This window comes from Muntiacus reevesi, chromosome 4 (genome assembly GCF_963930625.1).
Source record: "Muntiacus reevesi chromosome 4, mMunRee1.1, whole genome shotgun sequence".
Taxonomy (NCBI): domain Eukaryota; kingdom Metazoa; phylum Chordata; class Mammalia; order Artiodactyla; family Cervidae; genus Muntiacus; species Muntiacus reevesi.
The window spans coordinates 62,127,231-62,150,483 of record NC_089252.1 but is presented as its reverse complement, the minus strand read 5'-3'; the positions used below and the strand labels follow the sequence as shown (position 1 = coordinate 62,150,483).

The window sequence follows — 23,253 nt, the reverse complement described above, 5'->3', positions numbered from 1 at the left end:
GTTATCCTGAATGAATAAATTGAAACAAATTTTTGCAGAGAAGGAATGCTCTTCCCCATTTTTTTTTTTTGGTAAAAGCTAACAAAATAAACTAAGAGCATCTATACTTCTAATATCTTTAGCCATCATCAGTCAGTCTCCACACTTCCTCCAGAGTTATTGTCCAAACCCAGCTTGGGTGGCAAAAAGTGTGGAATTTGGGGATTCAAAAATCTGTGTAACTTGAGCAAGTTTATTAACATTTTTAAGTCTTGGGGTGGGGGGCTTCCTAGTGGCTCAGTGGTAAAGAATCTGCCTGCAATGCAGGAGCTGCAGAGAGAAGCAGGTTCGATCCCTGGGTCAGAAAGATCCCCTGGAGAAGGACATGGCAACCCGCTCCAGTATTCTTGCCTAAAAAATCCCATGGGCAGAGGAGCCTGGAGGGCTACAGCCCATGGGGTCGCAAAGAGTTGAACACAACTGGAGCTACTTCACACACACACACACATAAGCCTTGGGGAGTAGTAAGAGTATCCTTTTCATAGGCTATGATTAGAATTAAATAAAATGATTTATGAAAGATGCTTTGTGCAAAGTTTAGCACATAAAGAGTGCTTAAGCATTAGTTATTATTACCCCTAAAAACATTAGTTATTAATATCAATAACCTCAGGTATGCAGATGACAACCCTAATGGCAGAAAGCAAAGAGGAACTAAAGAGTCTCCTGATTAAGGTGAAAGAGGAGAGTGAAAAAGCTGGCTTAAAACTCAACATTCCCCTTTCCAGTGCCCTTTTAAGGCTGACGCAGTGCCTTAAGAGGCTAACACAGGAGGGTAAAAGGAAGTCTCCATAAAACCCAGAGAAGAGATTTTTAGAACTCCTCTCTGGATACTGTCTGGAGTCACAACTGAACTGGAAGATTTTAAGTCTTAGCACTTACTAGTATGTGTATAGTTAATACCAAAGTCATTAAATTTAAACTTGACCTTCGGTTTGACAATTAAAAAAAAAAAAACTCAACATTCACAAAACTAAGATCATGGCATCTGGTCCCATCACATCATGGCAAATAGATGGGGAAACAATGGAAACAGTGACAGGCTTTATTTTCTTGGGTTCCAAAATCACTGTGGACAGGGACTGCAGCCAATAAATTAAAAGACATTTGCTTCTTGGAAGAAAAGCTATAATAAACCTAGACAGCATATAAAAAAGCAGAGACATTACTTTGCCAACAAAGTTCTGTCTAGTCAAAGCTATGGTTTTTCCAGTAGTCATGTATGGATGTGAGAGCTGGACCATGAAGAAGGCTGAGGAGCAAAGAATGGTTGCTTTTGAGTTGTGGTGTTGGAGAAGATTCTTGAGAGCCCTTTGGACTGCAAGGAGATCAAACCAGTCAATCCTAAAGGAAATCAGTCCTGAGTATTCATTGGAAGGACTGATGCTGAAGTTGAAGCTCCAATACTTTGGCCACCTGATGGGAAGAGAAAACTCATTGGAAAAGACCCTGATACTGAGAAAGATTGAAAGCAGAAGTGGGCGACAGAGGATGAGATGGTTGGATGGCATCATCGACTCAATGGACATGAACTTGAGCAAACTCCAAGAGATAGTGAAGGACAGGGAATCCTGGTGTGTCCATGGGCTTGCAGAGTCAGACACAACTGAGCGACTGAACAACAATGACAGCAATTATTATCACTACCAGGTGGCGCTAGTAGTCAAGAACCTGCCCACAATGCAGGAGACCTGAGAGGCCGGGGTTCGATCCCTGCGTCAGGAATATCCCTTGGAGGAGGACACGGTAACCGGCAACCCACTCCAGTATTCTTGCCTGGAGAATCCCGTGAACAAAGGAGCCTGGCAGGCTACAGTCGAACGTCACCAAGAGCTGGACATGACTGAAGCAATTTAACATGCACACACTCTCATCATTATTATTTTATCCATCCAACCTCAAAAAGCGCTCATGGCTCACATTAGTGCCTGCAGAACGACGCCTGAACTCCACAGCAGGCATCCAGGTCCATCATCCTTTGTCACAATTCAATTTCATCACATATTTGTCTCTAAAGAGTTATGATTCAAAAAAAAAAAAAAAAAGAGTTATGATTTGTGAGATCAAAGACAGATACATGGGTGCAAAGTGAAAGAAAAGAATAGAATAGATCTCAAAGCAGCCTTCAGGAGAGGACTGGAAAGAGGGATAGACAGAAATTCTGAGAGTGTAGAGAGGGGAAAATATACTGGAAGTAAAGAGAAATCAATATCTCCCCAAGGGAAGGGACTTTACGGAGCCTTGATAATCTGAAGTAGTGATGTGAAAGACAAAGGTCTCTGTCCCAAAGCTTGTGATTCTGGGAAAACAGCTGCATTATATCTTGGCCTCCCTTGCTGAGATGAGAGTCTGGGGGACTGAACCTGCAGAAGGGCTGTGCCACGCCAGCAGGCCTGGACCATAAAACTCCCCCCTGGGTGATCTGCCATCTTTCCCATCCTCTAAGACTTGCCAAGCCACATGCAGAGGACACTGATGCACAGGTGAAATGAACATAAATCCCTGCATGATGACATGGAGCAGAATTCCCAGCCCCACCAACTACACTGCTGCGACAAGCACAAGAAAAAACTTTCCTAAAACCTGAAGGCTCTTGGTTTCAGCGGCTGCCACAACCTGGCCTGTCTCGTGCCCCGTTAAAACTGAAGACTGGATTCAGAAGACCTGTGTTTATATCCCAGCTCTGCCACTTCATTACAGACGAGCCAGGACAAGTCACTTCATCTGGGAACTGCTGTGAGAATTAAATGGAAAAAGACTCTGTAAACTGTGAACGTGCTGTAAACATTGGATATTATTAGTATTAGTCCGTTCTTTCTAAATTGGCCAAATAACATAGTCTAAGAATAGTACACAGGGATTAGTCATTCTTTCCGAACTAAGAAAAAGAAGAGCAGACTCTGGGATCTCATGATACTGGTATTAACTCAACTGCTGGAAAAGGAGTTTGGTGGATCTGTGATTCACCTCAGGACTCCTGGAGTTACTCTTCTGCTTTGCTATTATGGGGTAACATTTCTGTGACTATTTCAGTATTTTTAAGTAACCACAACATTTGGATCTCTTAATAATTCAACTTTTGGTTGGGGACGGCAACAAGAAAGAAAGAGAGGAGAATTAATTCTAGACAAGGGGCTCCCCTGGTGGCTTAGATGGTAAACAATATGCTTGCAATGCAGGAGACCTCGGTTTGATCCCTGGGTTGGGAAGATCCCCTGGAGAAGGGAATGGCATACCCACTAGAGTATTCTTGTCTGGAGAATTCCAGGAACGGAGGAGCCTGGTGGGCTACAGTTCACGCGATCGCAAAGAGTTGGACATGACTGAGTGAGTATATTAATTTCCTCAGTCAATGTATTCTAAGTATTCTTCTTGACCAACACTTCATTTGGTACTCTTTTTATTTCTCACAAATGTTAACAATTCTTTTCTGTATCCATACAATATAGAAATCATATTCCAATGTGGTTTGTATTTTAAAGTAAATGACGGAGACTTCCTTGGAGGTCTCGTGGTTAAGACATCACCTTCCAATGCAGGGGGTGCGGGCTTGGTCCCTGGTTGGGGATGCTAAGAACCCACATGCTTCAGAGGCAAAAAAACCAGAACATAAACTACAGAAGCAGCATTGTAACAAGTTCAACAAAGATGTTACAAAAATAAAAAGATGGAAAAGACCAAAAGAGACTTTCAAGGTTGAGAATTATTTATCTTATAAATCCTACCACCTTTCTGAGTACTGGCCAGCCAGTCCTGCAAGTGGTGAGCAGGCTTCTTGGTGTAAAGTTTGGGGTATGACCTTTGGTACCAGGCTCAGTGAAGAACGTCCGAGGCCCCGCAGGGGCCTGGGAGGCAGACCCCTGATGGAACACAGCCCTCGCCTGCAGACAGTCCCTACTACCACCAGAGGAAAGGCAGGAGGCAAAGTTTGGTTATGAAAACCATGTGGGCTCTTTATTCCTGTGTACCCACCCACTCAGAGGACGTGATTTCTTAAACCAGCCTCTGCTCCTTTTTTCCTTCCTTCTGCCTCCCCCTCCCATGTGAATGCCGAGCCCGTCTCTTCCCCAGCCTTCTTAAGCTTTACTTGCTCACTAAAATTTGGGGGTGAGGGATGATTCTGGAAAATGAAGGCACATCCTCTTCCTTTTCCGGATCTTTTCTCCCTGTGGCTATATTCCCGTCCTCCCTCACTGACCTGTCTTCTTAAAACATAAAAGCCGTTTTCACTTCTTACTGAATTTGGGGCGTTGGAATGGGAATCCAAAGACTGAGCTTCTGCTCATTGGCACATAAATGAAGTGGCTATTCTGTTTGGACTCAGTATCTCAGCTTTAAAAAGAAAGGAAGGGTAAACTAGTGTCTCTCTCCATCTAGTAACCTTAGGTTTTGCATAAAATCAGGTTCGCATCGACAGCTGAAGAAGGAGGTCTTCAAAATTTCCTTGCTAACTTCTAAAGCTCTGCAGTGAAGCAAATGCTCCTTCCATTTGCTGGATTAGGCAGCTCGATGTATTTCCAAAAGAAGCAGGTTGAAACCCTGGAATGTGAGTAAATTAGGAGTCAGTGGAGACGAGCCTGGAGACATGGCCTCAAGCTTTGTTAGTGGGAACCCTTTCCTTATATATTAGATTTGGAAATTTATTCTCTGGGTGATGGAGAACCTTGCGAGGATGACCGGATTTGTTTTAGAAAGTTCATTCTGATGGAGGATGAAGACAGAAGTCAGCGCCACCAGCTAAAACTACCACTAATTTTTTAGGCCAAAAATGGGAGAATCTGTGTTATAAAAGTAGAATATATTTGGGAAAAAAGGGAGGAGGCCAGTTTGATACATTTGGGGATTTTGTGACTTGAGGGAGCTCTGGAGAGAGTGGAGGCCAGGACGAGCCTCACTGCCATGAGTGGGTGGATGAGCACGGTAAACACCTACAGCTTTGTCTACCTAATATTTTGTGTTTTTACTGAAAAAAATAAGTTACACTTTCTTTTCCCCCAAAACTGCTTAACAATTTACTTCGAGGCAGATGCCACTGTTTTTCCCAGAGTTTTGCTCCCATAGACTTAACTGGCTGGCCCAGAAAGACCTCACCTGTGCGATCACAGACCCCTATAACCCTTAGCGGCAGGTAATGGATGCAGAGGAGTATAGCTGACCCAAGCCAGTCAGAGCTTCCTTGTCCAGATGTTGAATTTGGAACCGAAGCAAGCTTCAGTTGGTCCCTTTTTATGGATAGAAAGTTGCTATGAACTGAATGCTTGTGATCCCCCAAACTCATATGCTGAAGCCTAATCTTCAATTCAGTGGTGTTTGGGGGTGAGGATGGAGCCATTATAAATGGGATTCATGCCCTCACAAGCAGTGACATGAGATGACCTCTCTCCCCTATGGGAAGACACAGTGAGAAGCTGGCTGTCTACCGGCCACCAGATCTGACAGAGTCTTGACTGTAGACATCCCAGCTTCCAGAACTGTGAGATACTTTTCACTGTTATTTAGCCCACCGAGTCTGTGGTACTTTTATTATAGCAGTTTAAACTGAGATGAAATTTCCAGATAAGAGATGGCAGCCTTGTTTTCCACTGTGTACAATAGTCTGTGCTGTACTTCACTCAGTCAGGTCTGACTCTTTGTGACCCCATGGACTGTACCCTGCTAGGCTCCTCTGTCCATGGGATTTTCCAGACAAGAATTCTAGAGTGGGTTGCCATGCCCTTCTCCAGGGGATCTTCCCAACCCAGGGATCAAACTCAGGTCTCCTGCATTGCAGGCAGATTCTTTACCAGCTGAGCTACCAGAGAAGCCCAAGAACACTGGAGTGGGCAGCCTATCCCTTCTCCAGGGCATCTTGTAGACCCAGGAATTGAACCATGGTCTCCAACATTGCAGGCGGATTCTTTACCAGCTGAGCTACCAGGGAAGCCTTACAATAGTACAATAGTCAGTCTGAAGCAAAAGAAAATGAAATCAACAGGCAAGGAAAAGCAGAGAAGAAAGTCCTGATAATGTTTGAGACCCTGGTTGCAGTTTTTCCTGGGGTCCATTTGCATCTCTGTTTCTCCTACAATTTGATTATAAAACCTTCCTTAGATTCCCTGGGGACTTCCCTGCTGGCTCAGACAGTAAAGCGTCTGCCTACAATTTGGGAGAGCCAGGTTCCATCCCTGGGTCAGGAAGATCTCCTGGAGAAGGAAATGGCAACACACTCCAGTACTCTTGCCTGGAAAATCCCATGGACGGCTGAGCCTGGTAGGTTATAGTCCATGGGGTTGCAAAGAGTTGGATATGACTGAGCAACTTCACTTTAGATTCCCTGAGATGATACTTCCTCTTTGTTGCCTAAGCTAGTTCAAATTGAGGTCAGCTACTTGCAGGTAAGAATTTAATGCTGCATTCCATGACTGAGCTGGAGAGAAGTAGAGAGAGGCAATCTGAGAGAGAGGAGGATGAGGTCTTGGACATTTTTAAGTTGAGTTGCTTTGGACATCCACGTGCAGATTTCCAGTGGTCATTTTGTGATAAAGCTGAAGATCAGAAGATAGATCACGGGGACTTCCCTGGCTGTCCGGTGGCTAACACTTCATGCTCCCAATACAGGGTTGGATCCCTGGTCAGGAAACTAGATCCCACATGCCACAACTAAGACCCACTATAGCCTAATTAATTAATTAAATATTTAGAAGAGAAGATAGATTACATTCTCCAAGTCATCAAAAATATATTGAAAAATACAAGTCTAAGTCTGATGTCCTATAGTTAATCACTGAATATACCCAAATCGACAATGATCCTTTTAGAATGACGTTAAGTAGCTATACTTCTGTTCAACTGAACTTGCACTGTTTACCATTCTCACACTGGTTCACAGTGATATCATAAGTTGTTTTCCTAAGAAGCTTAATGAAATCAGGATTATCTCTCTGGCATCCCCCTAATATTCTAGTTCAGAAGGATCACATAGATATGAGGTGAACAAGGCATTAGCCTGACATGACCCGATCTTGGTGAACACAGCTCCCAACACTGGCTCCAAATCAATGTTGATGTTGTCTAAATATTCATAAATCAGTCATGAATCATCTATTTTTTGGCTGAATCAGCTGTCCTCTAAATCAGTAGAAGAAGTAGTAGGTGGATGTGAAGTGTGAAGTATTAGTCCTCAGTTGTGTCTGACTCTGCAACCCCATGGATGTAGCCCGCCAGGCTCCTCTGTCCATAGAATTCTCCAGGCAAGAATACTGGAGTGGGTAGCCATTCCTTTCTTCAGGGGAATCTTCCTGACCCAAGGATTGAACCCGGGTGTCCTGCATTGCAGGCAGATTCTTTACCATCTGAGCCACCAGGGAAGCCCCAGTAGATGGGTATGTGTGCTCAATCACTTCAGTTGTGTCCAACTTTTATGACCCTCTGAACTGTAGCCCTCTAGGTACCTCTGTCCATGGGATTCTTCAGGCAAGAATAGTGGAGTAGCCTGCCATTTCCTCCTCCAGGGGATCTTCCCCATCCAGGGATCGAACCCATGTCTCTGGCATCTCCCTCATTGCAGGCAGGTTCTTCATCCACTGAGCCACCTGGGAAGCCCTTGCTTAAACATACTGAGCCACAATTTTCCTCATCTGGAAAATATTTAGGTTGGTGAAGTAATTGGTGTTTTGGCATTGTTAAAATTTGCTATTTGCTATTGGAATACATTCTTAAATAAATGTGGTTGTTATACATCAAAGAAATGCTCATTTCTCACTTTATTTTTTTTTTTTTTTGCTGATGACTTATTACTTGCTGTGTATTTTATATGTATTTTAGATTAGGGAAATGATGTTAAACAAAAAGCAAATTCAAGCAATTTTCTTATTTGACTTCAAAATGGGTTGGAAAGCTGGGGAGAAAACTCACAACATCAGCAACATATTTGGCCCAGGAACTGCTAACAAATGTGCAGTGCAGTGGTGGTTCAAGAAGTTTTGCAAAGGAGAGGAGAGGTTTGAAGATGAGGAGCTCAGTGGCCAGCCATCAGAAGTTGACAATGGCCAATTGAGAGCCTTCACTGAAGCTGATCCTCTGAAAATTACAGAGTTCAGTTCAGTCGCTCAGTCGTGTCCGACTCTTTGCGACCCCATGAATCGCAGCACGCCAGGCCTCCCTGTCCATCACAAACTCCCGGAATGTACTCAAACTCATGCCCATCAAGTCGGTGATGCCATCCAGCCATCTCATCCTCTGTTGTCCCCTTCTCCTCCTGCCCCCAGTCCCTCCCAGCATCAGGGTCTTTTCCAATGAGTCAATTCTTCCCATGAGGTGGCCAGGGTATTGGAGTTTCAGCTCCAATTACACAAGAAGTTGCCAAAGAAATCAGTCGACCATTCTGTGGTTTCTTCAGCCTTTGAAGCAAGTTGAAAAGGTTAAAAAGTTCAGTAAGTGGGTGCCTCGTGAGCTGACCACAAATCAAAAAAATTGTTACCTTGAAATGCCATTTTCTCTTATTCTATGCAATAACAATGAACCATTTCCTGATTGGATTGTGATGTGCAACAAAAAATGGATTTTATATGACAATCAATGATGACCAGCTCAGTGACTGGACTGAGAAGCTCCAAGGTACTTCCCAAAGTCAAACTTGCCCGCAGAAAAGGTCATGGTCACCGTTTGGTGGTCTGCTTCCCGTCTGATCCACTATAGCTTTCTGAATCCTTGTGAAACCGTTACATCTAAGTATGCTCAGCAAATCATTCAGATACACCAAAAACTTCAACGCCTGCAGCTGTCATTGGTCAACAGAAGGGCCCAATTCTCCACGGCAACACCCGACCACACGTCACACAACCAATGCTTCAAAAGTTGAATGAATCGGACTACGAAGTTTTGCCTCATCCACCATACTCACCTGACCTCTCACCAACCGACTACCAACTTCTTTAAGTATCTTGATAACTTTTGCAAGGAAAATGCTTCCACACCCGCAGGATGCAGAAAATGCTTTCCAAGAGTTCAACGAATTTGGAAGCGCAGATTTTTACATTATGGGAATAGAGGTATTTCTTGTTGGCAAAAATGTGCTGATTGTAATGGTTCCTATTTTGATTAATAAAGATATATTTGAGCCTAGTTATAATGATTTAAAATACATGGTCCAAAACCACAATCAGTTTTGCACAAACAGTACATATAGTGATTAATTGCTTAGTACATGTGTGAGAATTAAATGAGACAAGGTGCATACTATACTAAAATAGTTCCTAGCACATAGCTGGCTTTCCGTAAAAGGTAGATGTGACTGGGTGTGTTTGTTTTATCTGATGACATTCACTTCTTCCCCTTCCCATTTACCCATGCGTATCAGTGGTCTCAATTCCTTTGCATATCCTTTCTTTCTGGCTTCCTGTTTGAATTACTTCTTTCATTTTGACTGGCACTAGCTCATCTTCATGAAAGCAAAACATTCTCATCTACTGATAAGTGTTGCTCATATAGATAGTTTCCAGAATCGGCAACCTTCTTAAGCAGCTAGTAAAGAGGTCCATGGTCATTTCTGTCCACACACCTGGCAAAGTGTTCATTTCTGGCCTGATTCTCCAGTAAGTCCAGAACAATTAAAGTCACACTATGTAACTCATGTACACTGTACTAAATATGTTCATACAAGAAATTACACCATTCTTGTCTCCTCTCGCCCTACAAGAGTAGGGCGGTATTCATGAGGGGGGTATTCATTTCTTTCCAGTGGAGCTGGCATGACAGCATTGGCTGAGACAGAACTGCCCCGCAAAGCTCAGGCCACAGGGCCTTGCCGGGTGATGCACACCATCAAATCACGGCAGGATTCTGCTCCACCAAGCCCAAGCCTCTGTGGAGTGACCTCCTGAATAGTCCTTCCCCTGTACCCCCCATCCCCCCAACGACACTCCTCACTGCCAGAGGGAGCTCCCTAACTTCCACATGTGACTATGCTGCTTCGCCGCGTGGGCTGCTCAGGAGGCCTGAACGGGCTCCTGGTGCCCTGGACGTGGCATACCTCCCCGGTTGTGTTTCTCCCCACGCACACCCTCCTCTGGTCTGCGGTCTCACCACACTGGGAAGCAGAGCCTCCAGGCTCTCAAGCACCACAGACACCTCTCCCTCAAAGCGGTGCCCCCGATGAGAACCTCCTTCCACTTCCCCAGCATTTCTGCTTTTGGCCTAATCTAGACATCACTTCTTCTGGGAGTCTTTTTCGGAACCAAGGCTGGGTCCCTCTGCGAATAAACACACTGTGAATTGTGGTGTTTATCGCATTGTACGGGGGTTGCCTTATCTAGATCAGTCTACTAAACAGTAGGGACTCTGGGGGAAGATTTGCCCATCACTCTGTTGTCACGACCACATACAGCACAGTTCAGACTAGCCCTCAGAAGCTCAGCCTTAAAACCAGTGAATGGATAAATGAAGGACGACATTAAAAGGTGGCAGGAATCAGAGCTAACATACCAATCGTAACAATATGAAATGTTTGGGACACATTTACACTAAGAAGTTGCTATCTGAAATTAAAATTTAACTTGGCATCTTACTTGCTAATGAAATGGCTCTTTCTGTATGTCTAAGAAGTAAATGCACTAATTTCAACAAAGAGAAAGACTACTGACTACCTTACTGTTATCAATATAGTGAATAATCATGTTGCTGGTGATGAAGAAATTGCTTCTCTTTCTTTAAACCGTGGGCATTCCTCATTTCAATGTTCTGGCTTAATGTGGACCAATACAAGATACATTCCCTTACATACTTTATTATTCTGAACACCATGGTTGAGTAAATTCCTAGGAACAGCTGTGACACTTTAAAACTGCTAAATTCTAATTCTTTACACATTCCACTGACAGTCTAAATTGCTGACTTTATTTGGAGTCTCCCAATTTTAAATGTTACTGTCAGTATTGCACAATTAGTAGTTACTGCTGTTGAGTAAGTAATGAGTAATCCGATTTCCTTTTTTTAATAAGCACAATATGCTTTTCTTATTCAGTTTCATCAATAACTTATCAGTGATCCTTTTTAAAATAGAATTTATTTTCTCAGTGAATTAATAAGGAAACAAATACTGATCAAGGGCACAAATATTTATAACACAAACTATATCATAACAAGATTTAGGTAATAAAGAAGGGGAAAATCTTTAATACACAATTGGTTACACAATTTAATATATTTGTTAAGCATCTACTAGAAAATAAAAAAATTACTAGATCACTAAACATTTTAGGTTTAAAATGCCATAAAGAAAGAAAGTGAAAGTGTTAGTCGCTCAGTCGTGTCCTATTCTTTGTGACCCCATAGACTGTAGCCTGCCAGACTCCTCTGTCCATGGAATTCTCCAGGCAAGAATACTGAAGTAGGTTGCCATGCCCTTCTCCAGGAGACCTTCCCAGCCCAGGCATCAAACCCAGATCTCCTGCATTGCAGGCGGATTCTTTACTGTCTGAGCCACCAGGATCTCTTGTTAACTCTAAAATTATTTGTTTATTAAGATTGTAGCCTAGGAGAATTGCAGATATAAAAATGAGTGCCTTCTAGAAAGAACAGCCTTATTTAGGGTTATGATGTAATTTGACAAGATAAAGAGAAGCTAACAAATGTAAGAAGTACAGAAAAAATTCAGGAAGAACTGAAAGGATGTGAGGGAGTTCCTTTCCAGCTGGAGGACCCAGGTAAGAAAGGCTTTGTTCTCTGGTTTTTATAGAAAGGCTGGTTTTTAATAGATGCAGTGGGATCAGTCCTGGACCTTCCTGGGTAGGTAAGATTCTAAGATGGGTGAGCAGGCCCTGCCTTGCAGAAGGATCCCTACAGGCAAAACACTTCTCTACAACATTTTTTGTTGTTAGACTTTGTGTGTGTGTGTGTGTGTGTGATAGGGACTGTTTTTAAAGTCTTTATTGAATTTGTCACAGTATTGCTTCTGTTTTATGTTTTGGTTTTTCACACATGCTACAAGGCATGTGTGATCTTAGCTCCCCGGCCAGGGATTGAACCCACATCCCCTGCATTGGAAGGGGAAGTCTTAACCACTCGACCTCCAGGGAACTGCCTACCACTTTCAAGTGCTTAAAAACTGCATCCTCCAAAGAAGACCAGGAATAATGATCATCCAGTGGCCACAGGTCTCTTGAAGCTGTCTTCCTACATGTAAGTACAACCAGCCTCTCAGTCAACAGACACCCATGCGCCTGAAAGAGGAGACTGCCTTTCCCAGCTCAGGGCCCCAGCTCAGCAGCCCCATCAGGACGCCTTAGAGGGACTTTCCGTGGGCATGCTGGGGTGTGTGAAAAGACAAGTCCAGGAGAGCTTATGGGGACTTCAGGGTCTGATTCATTTTCTAGGATCACGTAACTCTCAGCTACCTGGGCCAAAGGGTGTGGAAGGCAACTACAAGGTCCAACCCTGAGCCTTCCGTGGCTTCTCCTACAGTCACCGGATGCTCCTCCAGGCAAGCTCCCCACCTCACCGGTTCTCCTGAGTTCACTCAGGAGTCTGAGTGTGAGTGGCTGAGAGACCAACCATGAAAACAGCAAAGCTGCTCACCCCAGAAAGGGCCACAAACTGAGTTTTTATAGCTCATCTGGTAGTAAAATCTGACCTCACCTGAACTCACTTGAAAACAAAATCTCACCGGCACTGACATGAGGCTATTTAGCATCTTTGGCCACCTGGCACAGATATTCACAAGAAATGTCAGTGCATTTTCTACAGAGTGCTATACTGGAGTCTGCCGGGAATGTAAATAATTACAACACTTGCACTGTATTGCTTTGTTAAAATCCAAGATATTTCTGAATTCTGACATCAGGCCCCAGGATTCGGGGTAAGTCCTGGTGGTCCCACAGTACAAAATGAACCACTGATCATGAACAGGGTAAAGAGATGAACTAACTATACGAAGGATGGACCTGGGTTCACTTATTATTTCTAAATTCTCACCCTTTGGCAAATGAAAGTAATATTTTTCTAGATCAATAGATTTTAATCAGTGATCTTGGGACCCTGGAAATTTGTAAGCTGTCTTATGGGGTCTAGACTTTCATTGTTACATAGCAAAAAATACATTTTGACTTTATAATGACAGGAAAGACATTACCGATAGCTCATCATGTACCTATTTGCAGGGCTGAAATACAGACAAAGACGTAGAGAATGAACTTGTGGATACATAGGGGGAAGAGCAGGGCGGGACACATTGGGAAGTTGGATTGACATATAAACATTACTATGTGGAAAACAGATAGCTGCCATATAGTCCAGGGAGCTCAGCTCAGTGTTCTGTGATGACCCAGACAGGAGGGATGGGATGGGTGTTGACAGGAGGTGCAAGAAGGAGGGGATATATGTATATGTATATCTGATTCACTTCAATGTACCCCAGAAACTAACAGTACATTGTAAAGCAATTATATTCCAATAAAAAGGTAAATTTCTTCTTCCTACTAGTTTCTCTCTCTCCCCACCCCCGACTTTCTCCTGTGTGTGGGAGAGGGAGGTGGGAAGTGGAAAAAAATAGCTCCGTGGATACTCCCAGTGTAGTACAAGTCTCTGTACTCATAAAGTGTATTGAGCAGGGTTTACCAGAGAAAGAATTCACAGGATGTACGTAGAGAGAGAGAGAATTTATTTTAAGAAATCAGTTCATGTGATAATGGAGGCTGGCAAATCTGAAAATCTTCAGGGTGAACCAGAAAGCTGAAGACCCAGGTGGGCTGATTCTGAGTCCAAAGGCCTGAGAATCATACGAGCCCAACATGCATTTCCAGGCCAGGAACCAGCAGAAGCAAGACCCACACAGAGCTAAGGTTTCAGTCTGAGTCTGAAGGCAGGAAAAACTCTTACTCAGAAGAGGATCAGCCTTTCTATTTCACTCATCTGACTGAGTGAGGCCCGTCCATATTAAGGAAAGAAATCTGCTCTACTCATTGTGTTATTTTAATTGTCAGTTTCATTCAAAAACACCCTTACAGAAACTCACAGAATACTGTTTGACTAAATAAAAGGACACCTGTTATTTGACATCGCCCGATCAACTTGATGCATGAAATTAACCATCACAGAAAGGGATCACGTGCTTGGAGTTTAATACTCCATGGTCCCCATTTGGAAATTTTCAACACTCTTTATTTTAAGTTCAACAGACATTAAAAAATGTGTCAGGGGGCTTCCCTGGTGGCTCAGTGGTAAGCCCTGCCAGTGCAGGAGATGCAGGTTCGATCCCCGATCTCGGAAGACCCCACACGCCACAGAGCAACGAAGCCTTTGTGCCACAGTATCGAGCTTGTGCTCTTGAGCTCAGAAGCTGCAGCCACTGAAGCCCTCATACCCTAGAGCCCATGTTCCGCAACAGGAGAAGCCATGGCAACAAGAAGTCTATGCACTGCAACTAGAGAGTAGCCCCCACTCGCCACAACTAGAGAGAAGCTCATGCAGCAACGAAGACTCGTGCATGCGTGCAAGCTAAGTCCCTTCAGTCATGTCCAACTCTTTGCGACCTCGTAGACTGCAGTCCCCCAGGCTCCTCCATCCATGGGATTCTCCAGGCAAAAATACTGGAGTGGGTTGCCATGCCCTCCTCCAGGGGATCTTCCCCACCCAGATCCCCATCCATATCATGTCTCCTGCATTGGCAGGCGGGTTCTTTACCACTAGAACCACCTACAAAGACCCAGCACAGCCAAAAATAAATATAATAAATAAAAAAACATTTTAAAAGTTGTGCCAGGGTCTTGGAGGTTAAATGGACACCCAAAGTTCCACACCACCACCTCCCAGCCTCCAGGGACCTGACAGAAGCCTCCCCCTTCTCATCTGCTGGTTCCTTCATCCCTGCCCAGTGGCGGCTGCAGCCTTGGCTCCTGCATGAGACCTGAATGTGGGAAGGACCAGGGCCGGGCACCTGGAGTGGCACCTATGAGTGGCCCGGTGCCAAAGGTCACGTGACATTAAATAGCAGAAACCAACAGCAAAAGCACCAACACTGTTTTCCTGACTTTCTGGACAGAGGGTCTGTTTCCCTATCACACAGGATGCTGTGAAGCCTGCAGCTGGTGCTGGTCAGGAGCGTCCACGAGACCCTGGGACCCGGTGTTTTCCCGCTGTTGTTGGGTTTTCCATTTTTGGTGGTGTGGGTGCAAAAGAAGGAAAAGTTCCAGAATCAGTTAATTCGCCGGATATTTGTACCTTGGATCATAACCGGCTTGCCTTTCCTCTCTTCCCTTTGCAAGGCAGCGGGTCCCGCTGAGGTTAGCCAGCGGCTCCACGCTTGTCCTTCTGACTCACTTCCAGCCCCCCCCATCTGGTCCAGGAAGCGTCCTCCCCCTCCTCCTCTTCCTCCTCCTCCTCCATCCTCTTTTGTCACCATGAATGCCGCCCCTGTCACTCTGAGGCGCTGTCATGCTGGTCATGTGCCAGACCTTGTATCAGGCACACTGTTATTGAGCCTTTTCCTTGCAGCCAGCCAACGTGATACGTGGAGTCACCCCCACTCTGCAGACGGGGGACATAGTGGCTTGGGATTTGCGTGGGATCTGTGGCCAGGAGGTGATGAGGCTGGAAGCCATCCCTGGGCTGGCTGTTTGTAGGCAGCATCCGTGTAACAGCCTCCCAATGTTAATGACTTGTCTTGTCATCTTCCAAAAGAAGTCCAAAACTTTTAGTCTAGCAGTTAGGGCCTCCATAGCACAGCTGTGTCTACGTTCTCAGCTTATCTTTTCTTATTCCCACCTTAGTCAGATCTCTTTCACTTGCAAGGGACAGAAGCCCAGCATAGCAGAAACCCAAGAGCAATTGATTGATTGCTGTAACTGGAGTCCAAGGTGGCATGGGAGGTTTGCTGCAGGCTCAGCAGGCTCTGAGAGTCAGACTAGACTCTGTCCTCAGGATCTCCTTTCTTCCCTCCTGGCTTTCATCCTTCCCAGGTGACTTAACTCTTAGGTAACCTTCTTCTCTGTAATGGCAGAGATGCCCATGACAGAGCTCAATTTACACTGTCTTCATAACTAGTAATCACAGAAAAAATAATCCCTTCTCTTCTTGTATCCTTATTAATCTGCCCTAAAGGACTCTGCTTCAGTGAAGTTCCACACGTCTTTGTTCAACAGACTGAGCCCCACATCTGTTCCCTTGGGGGGAAGGCAGGACCCCGAGACTGACAAGAGTGGTGAACAAGCAACTCCTGAAATCAAAGGCAGTCCAACAAGCTAACTAAATATGTCCATTAGACTTCCTGCTTGAACTGGCAGTTCTGACTGAGCAAGGCACACTTTTTCCTGACCCTAGACCAGCGTTCCCAATCTTTTTGGCACCAGGGAACAGTTTCGTGGAAGACAATTTTTACACCAACAGGGAGCAGGTGTGGTTTTAAGATGATTCCCATAAGGAGTGAGCAACCTAATCCTTTGCATGCGCGGTTCACCATATAGTTTCCAGTTCTCTGAGAATCGAATGCCACCGCTCATCTTGCAGGAGGCGGAGCTCACGACGTAATGCAGAGTGGCTGTGAAAACAGATGAAGCCTCACTCACCCACTGCTCACCTCCCGCTGATCAGCCTGCTTCCTAACAGACCACAGACCAGTACCAGCCCATGGCCGGGGGATTGCGGACCCCTGCTCTACACTGCAGTTCACGCTGCCCATCTTCCCTCCACACCTTAAGGCTCCAGAACACTCTCCCTTTCTAATGTTTATCCTTAATTTAAGATCTGATTAAGCCTCCTCTTCTATGAAGCCATATTTAGCTTTCCATCCCAAAGGGATCTTAACTTGCTTACTACCTGGATTTATTTGCTTATAGGTATTCCCCATGCTTCAAAGTTCTGGACATGAACCAGTCAAAAGGTCAGTGCAGCTTCAGCCTCCCTCTCTGATGAGATTTAAGTTCTAGGGCCAGTTCGATCTACCGTGTTGTGTCAGTAACAAGCTTGCCTGCTGCCCCAAGCACTGAGTATGATGTCTTGTCTTTCCATTTGTCTTACATCCCCTTGGTGGCAAATCCCACTTTAGGAATTTGGGATAGAGTTTTTAGCCCCACAAAATATTCTCTCATGCCTCTTTCCTTTCTGTGAGAATTTGCTGTCTGGCATGAAGACGTCTAGACTAGGGGCCAGCTCCTGCTGAGCCAGTCCTCTCCCTCCCATGACCTTCCTCAATGCCCTGTCTCTGTCACCCATCTGTCACTTAGCATGGACCACCTTGCCCTATTGGGTATCTCTGCCTATTAGTATTGACCAATGACTATGATGGACTATATGTGTGTGTTAGTTGCTCAGTCGTGTCTGGCTCTTTGCAACCCTATAGACTGTAGCTTTTTAGGTGTTCTGTCCCTGGAATTCTCCAGGCAAGAATACTGGAGTGAGTTGCCATTTCCTCCTCCAGAGAATCTTCTTGACCCAGGGATCAAATCCAGGTCTTCTGCATTGCAGACAGATTCTTTGCTGTCTGAGCCACCAGGGATATCACCAAAATAATAACTAGTGATACGCCCCGGTGGTCCAATGACTAAAACTCCACTCTCCCAATGCAGGGGGCTCAGGTTCTATCCCTAGTCAGGGAGCTAGATCCCACATGCCACGACTAAATATCCTGCATGTCACAACTAAGGCCTGGTACAGTCAAATAGATAAATAAATAGTAATAAAAATAACAACTAGAATCTGTAGTAGGAAGTCCCAGATAAACTGTGAAGATAATTATAATAGTTTTAGGGTATTTGTGAAGCACTTAATAATTGTTCCACCCTGTACTAAGCACTGACTGGGTGGCATTTGGAAATCTGGAAGACAAGGCCTCTTTCCATGAGGCTATGTCATCTTGGTGCAGAGATGAAAGAGAATAAGGTCATGCCACGCTCCACACTGTTGATCCTAAGAATGACTGGGCAACAGGTTTACGGGACTCAAGCAACCAGTTCTTGTCACTCCAACTGTTATTTTGAAGCTTAGCAATCCTCAGGAATCTACAATAGGAATGAGAACCAAGAATTCCTCACATAGGCTGCATGGATGGATGGAAATAAGGATCCAGTACATAGGAGAAATTTGTCAAGAACCTGAAGGACCTAGGTATGATGAAAGCATGTGGAAGATAGGAAAAGCTCCAGGCCAGATTACTTTTGATTGTGTCAGTGTATTAGTTACTACATAGCTTCTGCTGTGATAACGAAGGGCTTCCCTAGTGGCTCAGATGGTAAAGAATCTGCCCGCAATGCGGGAGATCTGGGTTTGATCCCTAGGTTGGGAAGATCCCCTAGAGGAGGGCATGGCAACCCATTCCAGGATTCTTGCCTAGAGAATCCTATGGGCAGAGGAGCCTGGTGGACCATAGTCCGCGGGGTTGCAAAGAGTTGGACACAGCTGAGTGACTAACACACATGATAACACAGACCCAAATGTAACAGTGTCTGAAATGAAATTGACAGTTATTTTTCCTTCATGTTAATTGTCCAGATGTGAGCTGCCCAGAGTTAGTATGGCAGCTGCTTGGTATCACAAACCTTAACTCCTTCTATGTTCCTGTCCTGTCATCCTCAGTATGCAGCTTCCATACGACAGTCTAAGCTGACTAGTCCAGGTTCTGCCATCAATCTTGCATCACAGTAAATGGGAAGAAAACAGGGGCTAAAAGTGAGTACATGCATACCATTTGCAGGCATGATTTAGAAGTGAAACACGTCATTTCCACTAACATTCTATGGGTCAAAACTTAATCACGTGGTCTTACTTAGAGGCAGGGGAGGCTGGAAAACGTGGTTCTTGGTTGGGCTGCCGTTTGCTTAGCTAAAACTGAAAGGATCCTATGACTGAAGGAAGGAAAGAATATTTAATAGTATAACCAGCAGTAAGTAAAATTAAATTGAAGTGGGATGGAGAGAAATGTATTTGCTTTATCTATTGATCACTTGCTACAACAGAAGTACTTCCAAACTGTTCAATTTAAAAAATGCTTCTCTTTAAGCTTGTTTGTGTCCCATGTATCTTCCTGTCCATCTTCTGTTCTTTTAATTTCATTGTTCCTTCCATCTCTAATTCTGGCTCTCTTGAGGAGCTAACACACCAAACAGGACTGGGACACAGACAAAGGTTAGTTCATTGATTTAGTACATTTTTGTTCAGTGCCCACCATATACGAAGCATGGTTCTAGGAGCTTGGACACATCAATGAACAAAATAAATGTCCTGCCTTGTGTAGATCCTGTTCTGATGGGGGCAGGGAATACAGAAAAGAAGAAACTTTAGTTTCCATGGAAACAGAGCTACTTGTATCTCAGACAAGACTATAAACTCCTAGAAGCTCGGATATACATCCCCTGGTCTATAGCCTTGTAAAGATGGTACACCCTTCATGTCTGCTGTCTAGACGTTTGCAGAAAGATTCTTAACAATGTAAACAAACATCTCTCTATAGTCCCTTGGATCCAATTTTCTTTGAGAAAAAAATTGGCAAGCTTCATTCATTTTTTTTCACAATCAACTGGATCCATGTGTGCTGTAGGGCTCTTTTTTTTTTTTTTTTTGGTGTATTAGAAACTTAAGTAGGTTAGGCAAAAATAGGGGGTGGCAGTGATAATTTTTTTAAAGGATTCTGGGATATCTTATGCATTAAAGGCAACTGAATGATCTTATGGGCAAACGGAACTAAAAATTCAAATGCAACCAGTACTTTCTCTGTCGTTCCTCTCTCGCTGTGAGCTCATTTTTTTCTCTGAAGCTTGACTTTCTGTATGGGGTAAGGAATGCTACACCTCCAAATTTGAAACCCCATGCTCTCAGACAAGAGAACATGGGATTCTTTGCCACACTCCAGTGTGAAAACTCCGAAGCAGCCCTCCAGCTGGCCTGTCTTGGGCCAGGTGTCTAACTCTATATCACTAATCCGTGGCTAAAGAGCCAGGGTAACAGAAAAGACATGATCCTAGAAACTCGATTGGATCTGTGGTTACCAGAGGTGAGGATGAGGGAGGTCGAATCGGATGGAGGTGGTCAAAAGGTACAAAATTCCACTTGTAAGATACATAAGTTCTAGGGATGTGATGTACAACGTGGTTAATATAATTATCACTACTGGATGTTAAATATAAAAGTTGTCAAGGAAGTAAATCCCAAGAGTTCTCATCACAGGATTTTGTATCTGTTTGAGATGATGGATGTTCACTAAATTTACTGTGGTTATAATTTCATGATGTATGTAAACCAAATCATTGTGCTAAACACTTTAAACTTATACAATGCTGTGTGTCAATTAGGGGCTTCCCTGGTGGTTCAGTGGTAAAGAACCCGCCTGCCAATGCAGGAGACTTGGGTTTGATCCCTGGGTCAGGAAGGCCCCCTGGAGAAAGAAATGGCAACCCACTCCAGTATTCTTGCCTGGGAAATCCCATGGACAGAGGAACATGGCAGGGTACTGTCCATGGGGCCGCAAAAGAGTCAGACATGACTTAGCGATTAAACGAAAACAACATATGTCAGTTATATCTCAGTAAAAGTGGAAAAAATACGAAATAGAAAAGAAAATACATGATCCACTTCCTGGTTATGCCAACTCAGTTTTGGCATAGAAGCCAACTGATGGATTGTCATAAGATATGAGAGTATCTTATCAGTCACTTTTCCAAGAAATGGACCCTAAGACTGAGCAGATGAAGAGCAGAATTATTTTGAAAAAGTAAAACAGTTCCATCTGCCACAGTCAGATTCCAGCTCTTCACTGTTTTGCGAGAATGGCATGTTAGTTAAGCAAAAATTCACAATCAGAAGTATGTGTTAGTTAGCCTCAGTGTATACATCTTTCGAGTGTATATGAGCCTATAGCAAATGAGTGTTCAGGAAGCTCTGCAATATCCACAGTTCAGTTCAGTTCAGTCGCTCAGTCGTGTCCAACTCTTTGTGACCCCATGAATCGCAGCACACCAGGCCTCCCTGTCCATCACCAACTCCCGGAGTTTACCCAAACTCATGTCCATCGAGTCGGTGAAGCCATCCAGCCATCTCATCCTCTGTCGTCCCCTTCTCCTCCTGCCCCCAACCCCTCCCAGCATCAGGGTTTTTCCCAATGAGTCAGTTCTTCGCATGAGGTGGCCAAAGTACTGGAGTTTCAGCTTCAGCATCAGTCCTTCCAATGAACATCCAGGACTGATCTCCTTTAGAATGGACTGGTTGGATCTCCTTGCAGTCCAAGGGACTCTCAACAGTCTTCTCCAACACCACAGTTCAAAAGCATCAATTCTTCAGTGCTCAACTTTCCTCACAGTCCAACTCTCACATCCATACATGACTACTGGAAAAACCATAGCCTTGACTAGACGGACCTTTGTTGACAAAGTAATGTCTCTGCTTTTCGATATGCTATCTAGGTTGGTCATAACTTTCCTTCCAAGGAGTAAGCGTCTTTTAATTTCATGGCTGCAATCACCATCTGCAGTGATTTTGGAACCCAAAAAAAAAAAAATCTGACACTGTTTCCTCAGTTTCCCCATCTATTTCCCATGAAGTGATGGGACTGGATGCCATGATCTTAGTTTTCTAAATGTTGAGCTTTAAGCCAACTTTTTCACTCTCATCTTTCACTTTCATCAAGAGGCTTTGTAGTTCCTCTTCACTTTCTGCCATAAGGGTGGTTCGTCTGCATATCTGAGGTTATTGATATTTCTGCCGGCAATCCTGATTTCAGCTTGTGCTTCTTCCAGCCCAGCGTCTCACAATAGCCTCAGTTATCTTTAAAACATAAAACTGAAACCTTAATGTAAAAAGTATTCTGCAAGCAATGAAACTTCTTATTTAAAAATGTCAAGGTCCCAGGAAAACAGCTCCAAGTTTTTAATTTTTGTTTTCCATCTGATGGTGATGTGCATTATAATTTTTCTTCCCCAAATGAAAATGTTTTGGATCATAATACTTCTTCCTTCTTTTATGACTCATCATGGAGTGACATCAGAGTTAGCTTTTATTATCTTTCCAGCCAAGGATTTGTGTAGCTTGACTAACATTTGAAATGTTAGGGCAGGGGCTCTGTTTTTCTGAGCTTTGTAAAAGTCCTTGATATAGTGACAGTGTGTGGGCATCCAGAAATCTTTTAATTATATATACAAGAAATGAAACCTAGCATCCAGCCTCCTACTGCAGACAAAAGGTCCAGCTTTGACTTCCACATACAAAGCAATTGTAAAGTTGAAGCTCTTTTCCCTTGCAATCTCTCTGCTTTCTTCCTGGGTCAAACGCAGTTCAGCTGTCCACAGATCAAAACCTGTTTGTTTGGTGATCACCTTCTCTTTTACGGCTGTCTTAAGTGGCTTAATTTGTTAGTCAATGCCATGTTTAGGGGGTGGCTCAGCAATAAAAAAAATTCTCTTGCAGTGCAGAAGAGGCACAGGAGATGGGGGTTTCAATGCCTGGGTCAGAAAGATCCCCTGGAGAAGGAAATGGCAACCTGCTCCAGTATGCTTGCCTGGGAAATCCCATGGACAGAGGAGCCTGGCGGGCTACAGTCCATGGGGCTGCGAAGGGTTGGGCATGACTGAGCGCACAAACACACACACACACACACACACACACACACACAAACACACACACACACACACATCCCTGAAATAGAAAGTAGCTGTTGGAGGAGCCCAAACAGTCAGGTCACTGTTTTTCAAGCTGGTATGGTTTGGCACTGGTCTCCGTGTGACTTTGGGACCTGGTGGAATCCTGGGTGGTCTTGAAGTGCTTTACGGGAATCAATGATGCCAAGCACAGCACGGCTGGAGGGACGTCCGTCCGGAAGACGTGCTTTCAAAGCCAAGGTGGTCTTTCAGGTGCCAGAGTTGTCGGGTGGCATAGGCAGCCCCCTCACCCACACCCACATTGCCGGGCCAGCGAGGAGCAGCACGCAGGGTGCCCGGCCACGCTGGCCACGCTGACAAACAGGCGGTTGTCTATTTTTATACCTGGCCTAGACTCTACTTCCGCAATCACATCCTCTATAGACTTATTTCCCCTCCTTCCTCCTGCTTCCTCTTTCTCGCTGTTATTTATAAATGCCGTATACTTGTTTCCAGAGAAAACAACTGCTGCTGCAACTACCAACTGAACTTGCAGGCACTCTTGCGTTTTGTCTGATTGTATTGGATTATAGTTGATTTACAGTGAGTGTTGGTTTCAGGTATACAGAAAAGTGATTCAGTTATACATGGATGTATATTCTTTTTCAGATTCTTTTCTCTTATA

At 44.3% G+C, this 23,253-nt stretch overlaps 1 non-coding gene across 1 annotated transcript; it reads left to right on the top strand.

Moving 5' to 3' along the window:
- The first annotated feature begins 766 nt into the window (after positions 1-766).
- Positions 767-890, top strand: LOC136168126 (small nucleolar RNA SNORA26). Its single transcript, XR_010663275.1, has one exon. It is a non-coding gene; the product is annotated as a small nucleolar RNA SNORA26 (small nucleolar RNA).
- The last annotated feature ends 22,363 nt before the right edge of the window (positions 891-23,253 follow it).